General features: G+C 38.0%; 1 long non-coding RNA gene across 1 annotated transcript in view; it reads right to left on the reverse strand.

Moving 5' to 3' along the window:
* Positions 1 to 20,935, reverse strand: part of LOC134739148 (uncharacterized) — a 233,160-nt gene that overhangs the window by 66,762 nt on the left and 145,463 nt on the right. The window lies entirely within an intron of this gene.

The following is a 20,935-nucleotide window of genomic DNA, read 5'->3' on the forward strand; positions in this document are numbered from 1 at the left end:
AAGGCAGGAGAATTGCTTGAACCTGGGAGGCAGAGGTTGCAGTGAGCCAAGACTGAGCCACTGCACTCCAGCCTGGGTGACGGAGCGAGACTCTGTCTCAAAAAAAGAAAGAAATGGATTGGTACCATGCCAAATAGTAATTCTATTTTCTGAGACAGAATCAGGGATTCATTAAAATCTGTGCACAGCTCAGACAAGCCCAGGGTTCAGAATAATGTATTCTTCCTTTCTGTGATTGTTACACAGTGCTTGTGAGTCACAAAATATTTTCATGTAATATCCATTTGATTCTTTATCTTTCATGTGGGGACACTAAGTCTCCTAGAGGACAAACAATGGACACATAATCACTAATGCGGTAAATTGCAAAGTTAGAGACTAAAACTGGTCTTCTGACTTCAACTCCTGTCTTATTTTTTACTACACTAGGGTGCCTTCTTGTACTTACTCATTCCCTGGCCCCTTCTATGCATGACCCCGTAGATGATACTCTATAACCAATGGCTTAGATATGGTGGCATACTCCTAGCTAACTACTCACTTGCTCCTTTAAGCTTTGCTGCTACATTGAAGCTAATTTCCATGTCTATGGAGAGGACAATTTACCAGAAGTACAGGTGTAAGACTAGCTGCCTCTAGCTGTCTTTGTAAGACACAGGGACTTGACAGATAAACTCTTAATTAAATACACATAAGCATTTAGTGGGGTTCACATGAATTAAAGTTCAGTCTGGTAGTCATTAATATTGTCCACCAAAGTACTTAGTTTTCTTTCTTAGAAATTGACAGGGTTACACTTCCCTGCTCCTTGAAGTTAGGTGTAGCCATATAAATACTTTTGGCCAATGATATGTGAGCAGAAGTGATGCGAGTCACTTCTGAGAGGAAGCTTTATGAATCACTATGTCATCTGCTTTCTTCCTTTCTGCTCTGCATCATTTCCTCCCACCCTGACTTTCTTTCTTTTTTTTTTTGACTTGACATTATGGCAGTGTGGACATTTAGTTTCTCCTATCAGGGTTCTTGACAAAAGACAATGTAGAATACATCCTTCTTTCCCAGCCTCCCACCCCCACAAGCCAACCCACTATGGACATGAAGTACTAGCAAATGTTTTAAACCTTTACAATTTTAGTTGTTTTTTTCTAACCCAGCATTACTTAGACTATCTTAACTGGTACACTTACCTTAATATATTATTTCAATCCAGTAGTAGTGCCCAATGGAATAGGTCAATGGAAACGTTTTTGAATCTATAAAATGTTAGTGCAGACTGCTCTTAATTAAGAATTCCCTTTAAGAATATTGATGGGGTTTAGGACACACTACCCCAAAATGTGGCACCTTGGCATTTTGAGAAAAGAGCTGAAGCTGGAAAGTCTCTCTTACATGCTCCTATCCTTTTCCCCTAAAGAAGGACATAAAAGAGTTCTTCAACCTTCCTCTAAAATAGAGGAACGTTTCCTGCACCTTATTTGAAAGGTGCCCAGCCAATACTTGGAAGATAGGAATGTTCTTATCTTTGAAGACACAGGATCACAAAGAAGATTATGAACAGGACTTGCTAAGTTCCCCGACCCCAGTTTATTACCATTAGGTCATAACCCCTCTGTTCAATCAGAGTTCCCCATGACTGTCCACTCTTCATCAAACCTAAGCATAAAAATACACAGGTTTCTAGGTTTCTCTGGGTCTTCATTTCTGAAGGTTCCATGTCACATAAAACTCACATTAAATAAATTTGTATACTTTTCTCTTGTTAATTTGTATTTTTTTCAGCCATTAACCTTGTGATGTGTGAAAAAAAGATGTTGCTTTTTCTTCCTTACACTATTGTTTAAAACATTCAAAGGTCCATTGGCAGCTTATTGTTAATAAGCTTTTTGAACAGGTATTTTAATCTATGACACTGAAAAATAAACCATTGGAAGAAACAATTTCATGGATAGCCATCTGTGTAAGAGGATCCAAGAAGACTAGGAATGGCTGTGTTTATGAGAAGCTAATTTTTTTCTCCTTCCCCAGCCTCAATTGCCTCCAAAGATCATAGTTTCAGGACCAATTCTTTTTATTCAGACAAATCTGACAATCCTTCCTTTAGAGACTTCAGACAAGTACTAATCTTAGCAGACTCTAAGAATAGACATAGGTTGAGACATACCCTGTTTTTACAACTAGATTCCCATCCAACTTAAGAAGTTGGATGCTTCTCCTTAAGTTTAAAATCATGTAACAGATTACAGAGTCCCTTTTGACTTTTTAGTTTCAACTGGCAGCTCCAGCAAAAAGATGCTCACCATGAATAATTTGAGAATTCATAATGAGCTAAGCAATTTCTAATTCTGTGCATGACAGCCATTCAGATCTAGCCACCCCAGGCCAAATCTTGTCGGCAGGTTTGCCTGCAAGGTTTCCTATCAAGGCCATAAGGACTGTATGAGCACAGCTGAGGACAGGGTTTGCCCAAAATCTGTGTTTTAACTTGATATCTGTGTCATAATTTTTATCTGGAATTGACCCTAACGGGTCAGAAATGAGTATCCAAAGACGAGATCTGAGTAAACAAAAGCTGGACACAGAGATGTGCTTTTATCTCTCTCAGTTCAAAGAAAACAAGATCTGCCCAAACCCTACCACAGTGGTTATGCTTATCACCACAATCAATGCTGGGTTATCACATGTAACAGAAAACTTAATTAGACTCAATTTGAGTTTAGAATGTTCCCATCCTTTGACTTCTAGTTAGATTTTCTTCCCCTAGTTCAGAAATGTGAAGTTAGGATTTTGTACTAGAAATAAAGAAATGTGATTTAGTTAATAGGAGAGAAGAAAAAATCTTTAAAATTTATTAAATGGAGTGAGTTCAAATAAAACAAAGCTAACCAAATTTTTTATCTGTTGAATTAATAAAAATCACAAAATTGAACGTGATTTCAATAGGTCCTGTTTACTTCCTAATTGTATTTAACTAATATAATGATCATCAATACTTCTTAACAGCCAATGGTTTAGATACGGTGGCATACTCCAAGGTTTCTTGTCATTATTCCTATTGCACAGTCAAAGCAAAAGAAATAAAGGGCCAGAATGTTCCTGGGAAGGTATTTTTTGTTTATATAAGTTATTTCCATTTTTGATTTGGACATATTTGTTTTAAATACTAACAACTTTTAATCGGTGTGCAAAATGTAACCATTACATTTTACTGTATTTTTTAAAATGTGGCAATAGTTTCTTTAGTAAATGCTATGGACAATTATATTAATCTATGATTACACCTAATTAAATAAAATCAAAATAATGTGCATATGGATTTTGGGATGCAAATTCCAAAAGCTTCAGGAATAAAGTATACTTGGAAAAAAATTTAGAATGAAGACATGATGGCACACAAACCCACAGGAATAATTTAAAGTACATTTCAGACACACTTCCTTTCTAAGTCACTTGAGATATACTGTTTTCATACCATTGGGGCCCTGGGGGAGCTCGAGGGAACACCAAACCACATTCATTATTTCTTGCCAGGAAATAGTTCTGCAGAATTTTTGTTTGTGGCTACATCCCTTCCTTCCTCAATAGCTGGATTTGTGGGTGGCACACATCAGGGCTGTTTGTTTCCAAAGAGGAACCTGGACCCCCTAAAGTGTCACAATGCCTCCTGCCTCTGTGGGGGGTCCCTGGCTCCTGTGGATGCCACTTTCTCTTTTTCCACTGTTCTGCTCAGAGAATTGAAGCATTGGGATAAAGTTGGGATTGGCCATATGTGGAATGGAAGAAGTACCTGAGAACACAGACCTGGCATCTGTGGAGACCACCAGTTTGACAAGAGTAATTTTGAAGAGAAAAGGAGCAACCATTTCCTCCCTGCAGTTCCAATAGCTGAAATCCTTCACACATCTGTTATTCTGGGTTTTGGATAGAGGAAGAACAAAAGAGAAGTGGGAAACTCTGCAGTGGTTTGTCTGCTTAGACGTAGGCAAAGCACAAGGAAAGCCACCAAGAGAAGAGCAAAAGTCTCATCTCCATGTATCTGTACTGTTCAGCATGGGCTGGTTTATGCTATTGTGCTACCCCACCCAGTACCATAAAGGTTTACTTCTCATTCACACAATAATCCTCTGCAGTTCAGGATACTCTCCAGGGCAACTGCCCCTGCTGTGGCAACTCCACAAAACCCAGGCTTGCAGAGGCTGCCTTGACCTCTACTCCTGCCCGCCACCACCCCCCCCCCCCAACACATTGCACGATCTGAAACACAAGGCCCCTTTGGAAGGTGTGGCAGTGGGAGAGAGCAGGAAATCCCACACCAGTGGTGGGAACTAATGGGGACTATAAAAGATATGTCATTCCTGCTTGCATTTCACTGGCCATCTCTAGTCACTTCTAGGCAATGCCTGACCTTAAGGAACAGAGGAATCACAGTCCCTGTTTATCTGGAAGTGGAGGAGAACTAGATATTTACAGCCCTTAGCTTCTGAACTCCTAAAATTAAGTTCTAGTTCTACGTAGCCTCAGCTTTCCAGCTTTCCAAGAGCTAAGGAAGCCAGGTGATTGATTACAGGACTTGGATATAGCACGGAAATAACAAAAGCATTGAAAAGGGTAGAAAGGAGAGTTTTGCATTATTCGTGTCACCCCTCCCATAGATCAGAGAGAGATACCCTTCGAATCGGGGGAGAAGAGTGATGTCAGCATGGAACATTGCCTCAGACTCCAGCAAGGGGCACGCCCCAGTAAGACACAGCACCAGTCAGGACACCACAACCCATCTCCAGGCCAGTGGGCTCCAGTCTCCAGCCCACTCCAGTACCAGTTCAGCCCCCTCAGACTCAGTCTCAGAACCTGACCCACCATTAGGCTAGTCCCAGTGGCACCAGGCCCTACGCCACCTCTTGAAAACTCAGGCTGTAGACCTGCTCAGGACTGCAGGCCCACCCTACAAAAAGGCGGGCTCCAACAGCCCCAGGCTCCAAACCATCCCCCAGCACCAGGCCAGCCCCTATCTACCCAGCCCTAGGCTTCCCCCTTAGCTCCAGACTCCAGGCAATGACTCACCAACCCAGTCTTTAGACCCTTCCCAACATTATGCTAGTACCCATAACCCTAGCTCCACACTAGCCCCTACTGACAAAGAACCCAGTCCAAATGAATATCAGGCCAGCCTCCATAGCCCAGGCCAACACCACTGTGAACCCAGGACTTAGGCTTTTCCCCACAGATTCAGTCTCTAGGCCCACTCCCCACTCCCCCACCCAACAGGCCATCACCCATGGATTCAGGCTGCAGGCCAATCTCACTGCCAGGCCAGCCCCCGAAGATTCAGGCTCTGGGTCAGTTCCTGCTGATACGAGATCCAGGCCCACCCCTGTGGACCCAAGATCTAGGACCCCTCTTGGGACCCAGTTAACAGGTCCACCCCAATGGACCCTAGTGCCACGTTGTCCCATGAAGACCTAGGACCCAAGCTTGCCCCCATAGACTCAGGCTTCAGGATCACCTTTATGGACCTAGACCCTAGGCTCAACCCTGTGAACCCAGTCAACAAGTTCACCCTGGTGGATCATCCTGGTGCCAGACTATCCTCTGTGGACCCAGAATCCAGGCTTAATCTCACATATTCAGGGGCCAGGACCACCCACCTGCTGACCCAGGCATCAGGACTGCCTGGCCAAGGACTATAACAGAAAACCTTCCTGGGGACCATGCTAGAAAGCCTGCCCAGAATCTCTGGACAGACTGGTGAAGAGCTTTTCCTGCCAAATCCAGTCTTTAAAGACTGCAATAAATTCCTAATTCTTCAAATGCACAGACAGCAATGCAGGGCCACAAGGATTATGAACAATCAGGGAAACATGACACCATCAAAGAAAGAAAATAAAGCACCTGTGGCCAGCCCTAATTAAATCAATATTAACTATCTGACAAAGAATTCAAAATAATCATTTTGAAGAAGTTCAATGAGCTACAAGAGGACAATTAATTGAAATCATGAACAATACATAAATAAACTGGGAAGTTCAACAAATAGATAGAAAATATAAAAAAACAAGAAGCAATTCTGGTTTGAGCTAAAGAATGCAATGACTAATTTTAAAACTTCATAGAGAGATTCAACAGCAGACTCAATCAAGCAGAAGAAATAGTCAATGAGCTTAAGACAGTTCATTCAAAATTACCCAGTGTCAGGAACAATAAGAAAAAACAATGTAAATGAGTGAATAAAGTTTATAGGAATTATGGGACACCATCAAGTTAACCAATTTATGCAATATGAGAATCCAAGAAGAAACAGATAAAGAAACAGGAGCAGAAAGTTTATTTAAAGACGTAATCAGAGAAAGCTTTCCAAATCTGGAGAAGAAAATGAATATTCAAATCCATAAGCTCTCAGAGCACCAAATAGATTAAATATAAAGAGATCTTGACCAAGACACATTATAATAAAATTTTCAAAGGTCAAAGATAAAAAAAAAAGAATTGTGAAAGCAGCAAGAGAAAAGCAACTTGAAACATAAAATAGAAACACTTGAAGACAAACAGCAGGTTTTTCAGCAGCAATCTTGCAGTACAGGAGAGAGTGAGATAATAAATTTAAAATTCTGAAGGAGAAATCTGCCAATCAAGAATAATATGCCTGGCAAGACCATTCTTCAGAAATGAAGGGGAGATAAGGACTTTCCCAGACAAACAAAAGCTGTGGGAGTTTATCACTGCTAAAACTGTCTTCAAGAATGTTAAAGGAAGTTCTTTGAGTTGACATGAAAGTATGCTGACTAGAAACATGAAAACATATGAAACTAGAAAACTCATTGTAAAGGCAAGAATATGGTAAAATCCAGAATACTTTAATGATGGTGCATAAATCACTTCTGACTCTAGAATAAAAGTTAAAAGACAATAGTATTAAAATGATGATGATACTTTCTTAATGGATACACAATATATAAAATATGTACATGTTGATATTAATAACATAAAATGTGGGGATAAGAAGTAAAAGTGCAGTGTTTTCTATGGGATCAAAGTTAAGTTATTATCAGCTTAAAATTGGATGTTATAAAATGTTAGCCTCATGGTAACCACAAAGAAAAGTCCTGTACTAGGTTCACAAAAGATCAAAGCTCCCTACTTCAGAAAATCATTAAATCACAAAAGAAGACAGCAAGGAAGGAAGAACAATAAAATCAGAAAACAACAAAATGGCATACTAAGTCCTTAGCTATCAATGATCACACTAATTGTAAATGTATTAAATTTTTGAATCAAAAGACATAGCATGGTTGAATGGATACAGAAAGAAGATCTGACTACATGCTGTGTACAAGAGGCCCACTTCAGCCTTCACACATCTACTAAAAGGTAAGAGATGGAAAATGATAATCCATAAAAATAGAAACCAAAAAAAGGCAAAGGTAGCTATTCTTATACCAGAAAAAAATAGACATTAAGTCTAAAAGTGTAAAACAAAACAAAGAAGGTTATCATATAATGATAAAAGGGTCAGTTCATCAAGAGGATACAACAAATGTAAATATATATGCACCCAACATTGAAGCACCTAAATATATAAAGCAAATATTGACAGATCTAAAAGAAGGAATAGATAAAAATATGATAATGGTAGGGAGCTTTAATATCCCATATTCAACAATGGATAGATCATCCAGACAGGAAATCAATAAGGAAACAGCAAACTTGAATAACGGATGACCAATGGACATATAAGACATATACGGGAAGAGATGCAGAGCAAGATGGTGGAATAGAAAGCTCCACTGATTGTCCCTTCCCCCTCCCACATGCCCTGCAAGGACACAAAGTTAACAACAATCTACACAGAAAAATAAATAAAACACCTTCATAAGAACCAAAAGTTAAGTGAGCACTCATAGTACCTGGTTTGAACTTCATATTGCTGAAAGAGGCACTGAAAAGATAGAAAAAACTGTTCTGAATCACCAATATCACCCCTCCCTAACCCCCAACAGTGGTGGTGTGGTTCAGAGAGTATCTCTGGGTTCTGAGGAGGAAGAACAGAGCAATTGTGAGGCATGGACCTCAGTGCCATTCTGTTAGAACAGAAAAGAAAACCAGACCAAATTCAGCTATACTTATACCAGAGAAAATAGATTTCAAGACAAAAACTATAGGAAGAGACAAAAAGTGTTGCTATATAATAATAAAGGGGTCAATTCAGCAAGGAGATATAACAATGTTAAATATACGTGCACCCAACACTGGAGTACCCAGATATGTAAAAGAAATATTAGAGCTAAAGAGAGAGATAGACCTCAACTCTATAATAGCTGGAGACTTCAATACCTCACTTTCAGCATTGGACAAATCTTCTAGATAGAAAATCAACAAAGAAATATCAGGCTTAATCTGCACCATAGACCAAATGGATCTAATAGATATTTACAGAATATTTCATCAAAGACCTGCAGAATACATTACTTTCCCTAGCATATGGATCATTCTCAAGGATAGATTACACATTAGGTCATAAAACAAGTTTGAAAACATTTAAAAAATTGACATAATATCAAGCTTCTTATCTGACCAAAGTGAAATAAAACTAACAATTAATAACAAGAGCAATTTTGGAAGCTATACAAATACACAGAAATTAAACAATATGCTTCTGAATGACCAGTGGGTCAATAATGAAATTAAGAAGGAAATTGAAAAATATTTTTAAACAAGTGATAATGGAAGCACAACATACCAAAACATATGGGATAGAGCAAAAACAATACTAAGAGGAAATATTATAGCTATAAGTGTCTACATAGAAAAAGAAGAAACACTCCAAATAAACAATCTAACAACATATCATATAAAACTAGAAAAGAAAGAGCAAACCACACCTAAAATTAGTAGAAGAAAAATAATAATAAAGCAGAAACAAATGAAACTGAAATTAAAAATACAAAAGATCAATAAAACAAAATGTTGAATTTTTGAAAAGGTAAACATAATTGACAAACTTTTAGCCAGACTAAGAGAAAAGGGAGAAGATCCAAATAAATAAAATCACAGATGAAAAAGGAAACGTTACAACAGATACTACAGAAATTCAAATGATCATTAGTGACTGTTATGAGCAACTATATGCCAACAAATTAGGAAATCTAGAAAAAAAAATGTATGAATTCCTAGATATATGCAATATAACAAGCTTGAACCAGGAAAAAAATCCAAAACCTGAACAAACCAATGACAAGTAATGAGATTGAAGCTGTAATAAAAAGTCTTCTAGTAAAGAAAAGCCTGGGACCTGATGACTTCACTGATGAATTCTACTAAACATTTAAAGAAGAACTCATACCAATTATACTCAAACTATTGTGAAAAACAGAGAGGAGGGATACTTCTGAACTCATTCTATGATGGCAGTTTTACCCTGATACCAAAACGAGACAAAGACACATCAAAAAGGACAACTATGGGTCAATATTTCTGGTTAATATTGATGCAAAAAAATCCTCAACAAAATACTAACAAACCTGAATTGAACAATACTTTAGAAATTGTATTCATCACGACCAAGTGAGATATATCCCTGGGATGTAAGGATGATTCAACATAAGCAAATCAATCAATGTGATGCCTCATATCCACAGAAAGAAGGATTAAAAACCATATGATCATTTCAGTTGATGCTAAAAAGCATTTGATAAGATTTAACATCCCTTCATTTTTAAAACCCTAAAAAAAACTTGGAATTGAATAACATACATCAATATAATAAAGGCCATATATGACAGACCCACAGCTAGTATCATACTGATTGGAGAAAAACTGAAAGCTTTTTCTCTAACATCTGGAACACGGCAAGGCTGTCCACTGTCACCACTGTTATTTAGCATAGTACTGGAAGCCCTAGCTAGAGTAATCAGAGTAGAGAAAAATATAAAGACATCCAAATTGGAAAGGAATAATTCATATTATCCTTGTTTGACAATGATATAATCTTGTATTTGGAAAAACCTAAAGATTCCACAAGAAAACCATTTGAACAGATAACTAAATTCGGTAAAGTTGTAGGATACAAATCAACATAAAAATCAGTAGCATTTCTATATGCCAACAGTCAACAATGTGAAAAAGACATAAAAACCTAATTCCATTTACAATCACCACAAATAAAATTAAATACCTAGAAATTAACTTAACCAAAGAAATAAAAGATGTCTATGATGAAAACTATAAAACACTGTTGAAAGAAATTGAAGAGGACCCAAAAAATGGGAAAGCATTCCATATTAATGGATTGGAAGAATCAATATTGTTATAATGTCCATACTATCCTACGGAATCTCTATCAAAATACCAATGACATTCTTCATAGAAATTTAAAAAAAAAACTAAAATTTATATGGAACCACAGAAGACCCAGAATAGCCAAGGCTATCCTAAGCAAAAAGAACAAAACTGGAGGAAACACATTACCTGACTTTATCAATCCATGCCCACACTGCGAATAAATATATATTCAAGACTGGGTAATTTATAAAGGAAAGAAGTTTAATTGACTCACAGTTAACCATGGCTGGGGAGGCCTCAGAAAACTTACAATCATTGCAGAAGGGGAAGCAAACATGGCCTTCTTCACATGGCAGCAGCAAGGAGAAGTATAAGCCAAGAGGGAAAAAGCCCCTTATAAAACCATCAGATCTCATGAGAACTCACTCAGTATCACAAGAACAGCATGAGGGTAAGTGCCCTCATGATTCAATTACCTCCACCAGGTCCCTCCCATGACACATGGGGATTATGGGAACTACAATTTAAGATGAATTTGGGTGGGGACAAAGGCAAACTATATAACCAACTTCAATTGATACTACAGAGCTATAGTAACCCAACAACATGGTACTAGCACAAAACAGACACATAGACCAATGGAACAGAATAGAGAAACCAGAATCAAATCCATATACCTACAGTGAACTCATTTTTGACAAAGGTATCAAGAACATACACCGGGGAAAAGAAAATGTCTTCAATAAATGATACTGGGAAAACTGAATATCCATATGCAGAAGAATGAAACCAGAGCCCTGTCTCTTGCCATATACAAAAATCAAATCAAAATGGATTAAAGATTTAAGTCTAAGGCATCAAACCATGAAATTCCTACAAGAAAATGATGGAGAAAAATCTCCAGCACATTGGTCTGGGTGAAAATTTCTTGAGCAATACTCCACAAGCACAGGCAACCAAAGCAAACATGGACAAATGGGATCACATCAAAAAGCTGCTGCATAGCAAAGGATACAATCAACAAAGTGAACAGGTAATCCAAGAATTGGAGAAAATATTTGGAAACTACTCATCTGATAAGGGATTAATAACCAGAATATATAAGGAGATCAAACATCTCTGCAGGAAAATATCTAATAATTCGATCAAAAAATGGGAAAAAAAATTGAGTAGACATTTTTTCAAAAGAAAACCAACAAATGGAAATAACACTTATGAAAAGGTGCTCAACATCACTGACCATCAGAGAAATGAAAATCAAAGCTATGATGGGATATCATCTCACCCAGTTAAAATAGCTTATATCCATTCAAAACATAGGCAATAACAAATGCTGGGGAGGATGTGGAGAAGAGGGGAATCTTGTACACTGTTGGTGGGGATGTAAATTAGTACAACAACTGTGGAGAAGAGTTTGGAGGCTTCTTAAAACCCTAAAAATTGAGCTACCATATGATTCAGCAATCATGCTGCTGGGTGTATACCCAAAATATAGGAAATCAGTATATCAAAGAGATGTCTGCACTCCTATGTTTGATTACAATAGCTAAGATTTGGAAGCAACCTAAGTGTCCATTAACAGGTAAATAGATAAAGAAAATGTGGTACATATATACAATGAAGTACTATTCAGCCATAAGAAAGAATGAGATGCAGTCATTTGCAACATAGATGAAACTGGAGCTCACTACGTTTAGAGAAATAAACCAAGCACAGAAAGACAAACATTGCGTGTTCTCACTTATTTGTGATATCTAAAAATCAAAAAAAAAATGGACTCATGAACCCATAGAGTAGAAGGATGGTTACCAAAGGCTATGAAAGGTTTTGGGGGCTGGAGAGGAGGTAGGGATGGTTACTAGGTACAAAAAAATAGAAAGAATGAATGAGACTGAATAAGAATGAATGAATTTGATAGCACAACAGGGTGGCTATAGTCCATAATAACTGTATATTTTAAAATAACTTAAAGTGAATAATTGGATTGTTTGCAACTCAGTGGATAAATGCTTGAGGGAATGGATACCCATTCTTCATGATGTGCTTATTTCACATTGCTTGCCTGTATCAAAACATCTCATGTACCCTATAAATATACATACCACTATGTACCCACAAAAATTTTAAAAATTTAAAAGACATATACAGAACATTCCTTTTAAGAGCAGTACAATATACATTCTTTTCAATTGCACTCAGAACATTCTCTAGCATAGATTATTTTAGGCCACAAAAGAAGTCTTAACAAATTCAAGAAGATTCAAATCATAGCAAGTATCTCTTCTGACCACAATGCTGTTAAACTAGAAATAAGTAACAGAAAGAAAATTAGAAATACACAAATATGTGGAAATTAAACAACACACTTTGGAACAGCCAATGGGTTAAAGAAGAAATCAAAACGGAAATCAAAAGATATGTTGAGACAAAGAAAAATGGAAACACAGTATACCAAGACTTATGAGATACAACAAAAATCACTTTTTTAAGAGGGAAATTTATAGCCATAAGTTCCTACATTAAGAAAGAATAGGCCGAGCGCAGTGGCTCACGCCTGTAATCCCAACACTTTGGGAGGCCGAGGTGGGCGGATCACGAGGTCAGAAGATTGAGACCATCCTGGCTAACACAGTGAAACCCTGTCTCTACTAAAAATACAAAAAATTAGCCAGGCATGGTGGAAGGCACCTGTAGTCCCAGCTACTCGGGAGGCTGAGGCAGGAGAATGGCATGAACCCGGGAGGCGGAGCTTGGTGTGAGCAGAGATCGCGCCACTGCACTCCAGCCTGGGCTACAGAGCGAGACTCTGTCAAAAAAAAAGAATAAAGATCTCAAATAAACAAACTAACTTTATACCTCAAGGAACTAGAAAAAGAAAAACAATCCAAGCCCAAGGTCATCAGAAAGATGGAAATAATAAAAATTAAAGAAAAAACAGAGACTAGGAAAACAATAAAAAATATCAATGAGACTGAAGAGTTAATATTTTGGCAAAATAAACAAAACTGACAAACCTAAGGAAAAAAGAGAGAAGACACATATAATTAAAATTACATATAAATTAGGATACATTACAACTGATGCTACAAAAAAAATTATAAGACTACTCTGAACAATTATACATCAACAAATTGGATAACCCAGAAAAACAGATAAATTCCTAGAAACATACAACCCACTAAGACTGAGTCATAAAAAAATAGAAAATCTGAACTGACCAATAACAAGTAAAGAGACTAAATCAGTAATCAAAAACCTCCCAATGAAAAGTTTAGCGATTGATGCCTTCCCTGGTAATTTCTACCAAATATTTAAAAAAGAATTCATGCCAATCCTTCTCAAACTCTTCTAAAATATTGAAGTGGTGAGAACGCTTCCAAATTCATCTTACAATTCTAGCATTACTCTGATATCAAAGCCAGACAAAGACATTACAAGAAAAGAAAATTACAGGTCAATGTTTCAGATAAAGATATATGCAAAAATCCTTAAAAAACACTGGCAAACTGAATTTAATAGCCCATAAAAAGGATTACATACCATGATTAAATGAGATTTATATTTTGTTTGGGGTGGATTCAAAGATAGCTCAACATATGCAACTCAATAAATGTAATACACTACATTGATAAAATGAATGATAAAAATCATATGCTCATCCCAAGAGATGTAGAGAAAGCATTTGATAAAATTCAACATCTTTTCACAATAAAAACTCTTCAACGAATTAGGTATAGAAGGAATATACCTCCACATAATAAGAGCCATTTATAACAAGCCCACATTTAACATTAGACTAAACGGTGAAAAGCAGAAAGCTTTTATTCTAAAATCAGGAACAAGATGGATGCCCACTCTCATCACTTCTATTCAATATAGTATGGTAGTGCTAGTTACTGCAATTATATTAAAAAAAAAACACACAAGGCATCCAAATTGGACAAGAAAAAAATAAAATTGTCTCTGTTTGCAGATGATGTAATCTTATATATGGAAAATTCCAAAGACTCCATCCAAAAACTTTCAGAACTGATAAATTCAGTAAAGGTGAAGGATACTAAATCAACATACGAAAGTCAGTAGATTTGTATACATTAACAACAAACCATTTGCAAAATAATTTAAGAAAACAATTCCATTTACAATAGCTTTAAAATATGTGTAAAATACGTAGAAATAGAGGTAAAATACCTGTACACTGAAGATCATAAAACATTGATAAAATTGAAGACAAAAAAATGGAAAGGTATCCCAAATTTATGAATTGGAGGAATTCATATTGTTAAAATGTTCCTACTACCCAAAGTGATCCAGATTCGATGCAATCAAAATTCCAATGACATTTTTCACAGAAATAGAAAACAATCCTTTATATGGAATCACAAGAGATTCTGCATAACCAAGGCAGCCTGGAGCAAAAAGAGCAAACCTGGAGACATCACACTACCTGGTTTTTAAAAATACTACAAAGCTATAATAATCAAAACAGAATGGTACTGGAATAAAAACAGGTACATGAAACAATTTAATTGAATGGCAAAGCCAGAAATAAATCTACACAATTACAGTTAACTGATCTTTGACAAGGTGCCAGGAACATGCAATGAAGAAAGAACAATCTCTTCAATAAATGGTGTTGGGAACCCTAAATATCCACAAGCAAAAAAAAATTGAAATTGGACCCTCATCTCATGCCATGTACAAAAATCAACTCAAAATGGATTAAAGACTTAAACATAAGACCTGAAACTGTAAAACTATTAGAAGACAACATAGGGGGAAATCACCATGACATTGGTCTGGGCAATGATATTTTTTGGGTATGACTTCAAAAGCTCAGGCAGCAAAAGCAAAAATAGACAAAAGGGATTTTATTCAACTAAAAAGCTTCTTTACAGCAAAGGAGACAATCTACAGAGTGAAAAGGCAGCCCATGAAATGTAAGAAAATATTTGGACACCATTCTTCTGATCAGGGATTAATTTCCAAAATTTATAAGGAATTCAAACAATTAAATAGCAAGAAAATGATAAGGTTAAAAAATAGCAAAGGACTTGAATAAACATTTTTCAAAAGAAGACATAGAAATGGCCAACAGTTATATTTTTAAAATCCTCAACATCACTAATCAAAAGTACAGTGAGATATCACCTCACGCCTATTAGAATGGCTGCTACCAAAAAAGACAAAATATAAGCATCAACAAGGATGCAAAGTTAGAGGAACCCTTGCACACTTGTTGGTGGGAATGTAAATTAAGTCATTAGGGAAAACAATATTAACATTCCTCAAAAAAATAAAAACTGAACTACCATGTGATTCAGCAACCCCACTATTGGGTATGTGTATGTATATTCCCAATAACCAAGACATGGAATCAACCTATGTGTGTTAATCTACAGATGAATGGATAAAAAAAAAATGTGATACACACACACACACACACACACACACACACACACACAATGGGCAAGACATGGAATCGAACCATGTGTGTTCATCTACAGATGAATGGACAAAGAAAATGTGATACGCACACACACACACACACACACACACACAAACGCACATACACACACAATGGAATACTATTGAATCTTTAAAAAGCGGGAAACACACGGATAAACCTAAAAGGTATTACGCTAAGTAGAATAAGCCAGGAACAGAAAAACAAATACTGCATGAGCTCACTTATACATGGAATCTAAAAAAGTTGTGAACTTTTTAATGCAGAGAGTAGAGTGGTGATTTTTCAGGGGGAAGAAGGTAGAAGGATGGAGAGATGTTGGTCACCAGCCCAAATGTCCAGCAATGATAGACTGGATTAAGAAAATGTGGCACATATACACCATGGAATACTATGCAGCCATAAAAAACGATGAGTTCATGTCCTTTGTAGGGACATGGATGAAACTGGAAATCATCATTCTCAGCAAACTATCGCAAGGACAAAAAACCAAACACCACATGTTCTCACTCATAGGTGGGAATTGAACAATGAGAATACATGTACACAGGAAGGGGAACATCACACTCCGGGGACTGTTATGGGGTAGGCGGAGGGGGGAGGGATAGCATTAGGAGATATACCTAATGCTAAATGACGAGTTAATGGGTGCAGTACACCAACATGGCAAATGTATACATATGTAACAAACCTGCACATTGTGCACATGTACCCTAAAACTTAAAGTATAATAATAATAAAAAAAATACAAAACACAGTGGCAAGGTAAAAATAAAGTTATTATGCCTAAAAAAAAAAGAATACAAAACTTCAGTTAAGCAGGATAAATAATTTCTAGAGATGTATTATAGAGCATGATGACTGTAGTTGATAATAATGCATTGTAGCCAAGAGAGTAGATAAATGTTCTCACAACAAAAATGATAAGCATGTGAGGTTACAGATGTGTTACTAAGCTAATCATTTCACAATGTATACATACATCAAAACATCATGTTGTATAGTGTAAATATATGCAATTTTTGTCAACTATACCTTAATAAAAATCATTATTCTCAAAAGAAGACATTTATGCAGCCAAAAGACACACGAAAAATGCTCATCATCACTGGCCATCAGAGAAATGTAAATCAAAACCACAATGAGATACCATCTCACACCAGTTAGAACGGCAATCATTAAAAAGTCAGGAAGCAACAGGTGCTGGAGAGGATGCGGAGAAATAGGAACACTTTTACACTGTTGGTGGGACTGTAAACTAGTTCAACCATTGTGGAAGTCAGTGTGGCGATTCCTCAGGGATCTAGAACTAGAAATACCATTTGACCCAGCCATTACTGGGTATATACCCAAAGGACTATAAATCATGCTGCTATAAAGGCACATGCACACGTATGTTTATTGTGGCACTATTCACAATAGCAAAGACTTGGAACCAACCCAAATGTCCAACAATGATAGACTGGATTAAGAAAATGTGGCACATATACACCATGGAATACTATGCAGCCATAAAAAATGGTGAGTTCATGTCCTTTGTAGGGACATGGATGAAATTGGAAATCATCATTCTCAGTAAACTATCGCAAGGACAAAAAACCAAACACCGCATGTTCTCACTCATAGATGAGAATTGAACAATGAGAACACATGGACACAGGAAGGGGAACATCACACTCCGGGGACTGTTGTTGTGTGGGGGGAGGGGGGAGGGATAGCATTAGGAGATATACCTAATGCTAAATGACGAGTTAATGGGTACAGCACACCAGCATGGCACATGTATACATATGTAACTAACCTGCACATTGTGCACCCTAAAACTTAAAGTATAATAATAATAATAACAAATTATAAAAGAAATAAAAAAATTAACTTGTGAGGAATAATACAGATTATAAAGTTCTTTTGAAGATGTCAATTTATGTAAGTTTCAAAACAATCCTGTGAGAAGAACTTACATACTTCAGCTAAGTTACCGGTGAAGAAACCAAGACTCAGAAGTTAACATAAAGAAAGTTTAAGGCAGAGGCAGGAATAAGTGTTAGTTAGGGGCAGTTTTACTTATTTCAGGGCCTTTGAAAACTCAGACAAGACCATACTTTAACACATACCTTGTCTCTTCTAAATGTCAGCTGCCATTTGCCTTTTATGCCAATGGTTATTGTCACTGGTGACGTCTGAATTCACTTTCTCTAAGTGTTTGCTTACAGTTCCTGGTCTCCTCACCTGCCTGGAATTCACCAAAACTAAACCTGGGAACTCACACTGTGCTTGTCCTTACTTTGGATCATAGCTATGGCATTCTCACGGGCCCCCTAAGGCTTCTTTTCCAGCCCTCAATGCCAACTCACAACCTATGGATGCCCAGCTAATCCTGTCTCACCTCCTCACAAATGAGGCTCTAATTCAAACCAGCTCACTCTGTGGTTGTTTGTTTTGCACCCCGAGCCACACCTCAGCAATTACAGGTAGGCATGGCAGGAAGAGATGGAAGGGCTCCCTGAAGTCTGTGTGTTTGTGGGCACAAAGCTAAATGTTCCCTTCAGCCCAACAATTAAAAGCCAGGCTCAAAAGAGAGAGGCAAAGCCTCCTATTTGCCAAGCTACTTAGAAGAAAAATGTAAATGCCAGCAGCCCAGACCACCAGCAGGACTGCTGGAACGTATGGGGACTTGCAGAATGAGGCTGCAACATCACGATCTCCTGGAGACAGGACCGAGGCAGGCCAGGAACTGTGCAGGAGGGAGGGAGGGAGGGAGAGGAATGTGTCTCCCAATAGCATGTTTGAGAACAAGCAGTTATTTTCCCCAAAGCCATCTGTGAGACTCTCAACTTATGCCTGAAAAAGAAAAGGGCGAGACAGAGAGAGAGAGAGAGAGAGAAAAGTGAATTACTGGAAAAAACAGGTATCTCTTTGGGAGTTTGTGAGGGCAGCGAAAAGACTGTCTACCAGTCTGTTAGTCTTGGCAGCTGCATATCTGTGAATCTGGCCACGGTCAGGGTTTCCAAGGCCCTACTTCTCGAAAATGCAGAAAGGGTTTAACCTGAAACGTGGACTGTAGATGGCTCTGGCATGATCTAAGTCAGAGGGAACCGCGAGGTCCCTCAGCACAAGGGGTCACTCAGGTGATATCATGACTAATTGCATTAAAGATTGTACAGGAACATGTCTCCAATTAGACAGAAGTCTCTCAGGAGGCAGGTTCCTACAAGTTGTTTTTTTGTTTTTTTGTCTCTATCGATTGCAGCCTGAGAAGTGTTTTAAACAGTACACGATGGATAAGAAATTCCTCATTGCCAAAGGAGAGGCCATTTGCCCAGCACTCTGCATCCACCAGAGGGCAGATGTTCAGGCTAAAGTGGCTGCTTCCTCCAAGCTACTTTGTATTATACAAGAAATATGACTTTTTCTTCCTTATGCCTGTAGACATTTAGGGATGTCTTTGGTTGCAAGTAGCAGAAAACTTGCTTCACAGTCGCTCAAACAAATACAAGTGTATTTTTCTCACACAACAAGATTTTGGATCTAGATAGCAGCCGGCATTGGTTCAGTAGCTCAGTGGCATCAGGGCTAGTATCTCTGGAATTCTCTCACTTTCCCTCGGGCTTGTCTCTCTCATAATCACAAGATGGCTGCTGCATCAGTGGGCACTATGCTCATGTTCAAGATAGGAAAAAAGTAGAAGGGCAGAGTCCCCTGTGTTAATCCCAAATTATCAGGACTACAATTGTATCAGAATCTCCAACAGGCCTCTGCATGTGCCCTACTGGTCAGATCTCCATCACACAGCCATACCTAGCATAAAGGGAGCCTAGGGATGTGAGAACCTAACTGGACACCCTGTCAGTCAGAACAAAATCAGAGTTCTATCAACTACAAAGAAGACAGAACTATTACTGGGGAGGAAACCAACAGTGTCTGCCACACCCTGTGCATAGCACTGATCAAATTGCATTGAAATATTCTGTTTCTTTCTCTCTCTTCTCTTTCACCAGAATTAATAGCACTTGGCAGACAGAGACACCCAGTCATTCTTGTATTCCCAGCACATGGCACACACTGCCTGGCACAAAATAGACTTAATAAACATAACTTAGGTTCAAAAACTATTGGCAGATCTAAACTCCAAATAATAGTGAGGCAAAAGAACTGCATTTAGGTTCATTTTTGACTACACATCTCCCTAAAGATAACAGGAGATATTGCTGGAAAAGAAACATAAGTTAATCAAAAGATAGGTGCTCAGAGAATGAGTAGATGATGCTCTTCGGATGCACAAAGTTTCTAACACACACGCTGAAATAGGTAATGATAATAATATCTACTGCTTATTAAATGCCCATGAAAAATTCGATGTTCTGTATATACTACCTCTGATCCTAATATCTTTATAAGTTACATATTATTTGCCTCATATTAGAGAAACTGGGAAAGTGGCCCGAGGTCTAAGAGCTTGAAACAAACAGTAGAACCAGAATGTGAATCCAGGTGAGTCTTTCTCCACTCTCCATCCTGCCTCCTGCGTGAGGGCGTCCAGTACTCTCATTTTACTCAAGGGAAACTCCAGGGCCGAGAGGTCATATGAGGACTCGCTCCAACTAGATAATAAGTTTCCTGTCTCCAAGGACATGTTTCTGTGTTTATTCTCTGCCGCCCTCAACACCTCACTAAGCAGAGAAACAGTGAGCTGTGCTGTTGAAGCTACAATGGTATTGTTAGCTGTGCTGTGCTGTGCTGTGTTAGCTGTGCTGTGCTGTTAGCTACAACAGTGTTGCTAAGTATGAGGAAAGGCCTACTGACAGCTGGCTTTCTTATCCAGATCTATGATAAAACTATAGAGAAAAAGATGGAGCCAGAAGTGTACAAGCCCCTCCCTTCTCTGAATCCCATCCCATCCAGCGGAAGAGCCAAGTGTATGTGATTTTGGAGCATTAGATGAAGCATCTTACGAATTTCCTGTAAACATATGTGATAAAATGTGAACAAAGATGAAGTGGCTGCATTTTGATTCGTGGCTTCATGTTGCCCACAATGGTCCACAAGTGATTGGAGTTCCCTGGTCACCATCTTTCTCTCTAATTGATAAGCTGAGCTCTGTGCCAAGAGCTCAGAGTCAGGTATGCCTTGGTGGGAAAATGTAATATTTCAATTCTGACTTACCTAAAGGCCAATATCACACGGCCTACAGTCTGT

Source organism: Pongo pygmaeus, chromosome 2 (assembly GCF_028885625.2).
Source record: "Pongo pygmaeus isolate AG05252 chromosome 2, NHGRI_mPonPyg2-v2.0_pri, whole genome shotgun sequence".
In the NCBI taxonomy this organism is placed as follows: domain Eukaryota; kingdom Metazoa; phylum Chordata; class Mammalia; order Primates; family Hominidae; genus Pongo; species Pongo pygmaeus.